This window comes from Schistocerca cancellata, chromosome 8 (genome assembly GCF_023864275.1).
Source record: "Schistocerca cancellata isolate TAMUIC-IGC-003103 chromosome 8, iqSchCanc2.1, whole genome shotgun sequence".
Taxonomy (NCBI): domain Eukaryota; kingdom Metazoa; phylum Arthropoda; class Insecta; order Orthoptera; family Acrididae; genus Schistocerca; species Schistocerca cancellata.
In genome coordinates, this window is record NC_064633.1 from 148827246 (window position 1) to 148829046 (window position 1801).

The following is a 1801-nucleotide window of genomic DNA, read 5'->3' on the forward strand; positions in this document are numbered from 1 at the left end:
GCAGTTCTCTTGCCCTATTGCTTGCCAGCTTTACTCTACTTATCAGCTCCAGCATGAAGGGATTGCAGACTGGATTAGTTACCAACGACGTGGCACAGTAGTTAGCTCACTGGATTCGCGCTCGGGAGGACGACGGTTTAAACCCGCATCCGACAATCCTGATTTAAGTTTTCCGTGATTTCCCTAAATCTTTTTAGGCAAACGCTGGGACCTTTGAAAGGGCACGGCCGTTTTCCGACTCCCTTCCCTCTCCTTCCCTAATCCGATGGGACCTATGACCTCGCTGTTTGGTCCCCTCCCCCAAATCAACCAACTAGCCAACCGACTAATGGATTACTCTTGTAACCCCGTAATGGATACCACATTTCCTCAGAATGAAAAATATTTTATTTTACCTTATCAAAGACCTTCTCCAAATATACGAGTGGGACATATGTTTCAATGTTTTATCTAAATCTACCCTTTATTATTAGCCACAGTCCTAAAATTTGACTGGGGTGCATACACTTCCGCAAAATCAGTTTTGACTCCTCCCGAACTATCCTCAATTTTTGCTAACTCTCTTCTATAAAACTTCTCGTGTGAGTATTTTTAACAGAAAAAAATCCTACTGTATTTGGTTGTATTTTTCATACCTACATGCCAACGGCCTTGTCGTAATGGTAACACAAGTTCCCGTCGGGAGTTCAGCGCTGTCGGGCTTGGGTAATACTTGGATTTCTCACGTCTGGGTCTACCAAACGCTTGTTCGTAAGCGGGGAGCACTCAGACCTTGTCCGCCACCGGTAACTGAATTGCCATAGTGACAGATTGTCAATCCACTGGGCACGGGTTCGATTCCCGGCTTGGTCGAGGAATTTTTTCATCCCAGGGACTGGGTGTTGTGCTGTCCTCATCATCATCCTATCATCCTCATCGACTGCAGATCGCCGAAGTGGCGTCAAATTGAAAGACCGGCGCCTAGCCAACGGTCTGCCCGACGGGGTCCCTTGCCATAAGGTTAAATAAATAAACTCAGACCTTGTGAGGCCAATTGAGGAGCTACTTGACTGAGGAATAGCGGTTCCGGTCACGAATCAAACACCAGTAAGAGATCATTCCTTTCGCATTAGTGCAAAATTTCTTAGAACAGATATTCAAGGACTGAATTTCCTCCATCATCTCGATTATCTTCTTGTTTTTGTCTTTTGGACAATAACAAAAAGTATCCAAGGTTTGTATGCATTTTCTGACCTAATTTTCTGATTCCATTTACCAGTTGCCTGTTGCGTCCTTAAGTTCTGTGCTTTTCTTCTGTGCGCCGGAAATGTTTGTTAGTGTTGAAATGGGGTTGTCCTATTTTCCATGACGATTTTCAAGGAGTTTTGGCAATTAATTTGAATCAAGTTGCGAATCGATATAGTCATATTCTTTGTAAGACTGCGACGCCAGATATGTTGGTCAGAACAAGCCAGAGAGCAGTCAGTGTGTGTGTTGAGCAGACTGGAAATGTTAGCTTACAAAAGATGGAAGCTGTAATGGAGGCAGATTTATTTAAAAGGAATTTTGGAATATTACGTTTTGAGGGAAGTTATTGAGCGAATGAGATTATATTAATGCGAAAATGGCAAAAGCCAACTTGGAAAGTAATCCCATTTTTTATGGTTGTAAGTATGTAGTTTGCTATTGTCAGAACAATGCCATATCTAGCTGAGACTGGACACTCTGAGGTAGGGGCGCAGAAATGAAATAAAAATATTATTTAATATGATTATCTTTTATTTTGAGTACAATTACATCGAAATTTTAAAAGTAGTAGGCA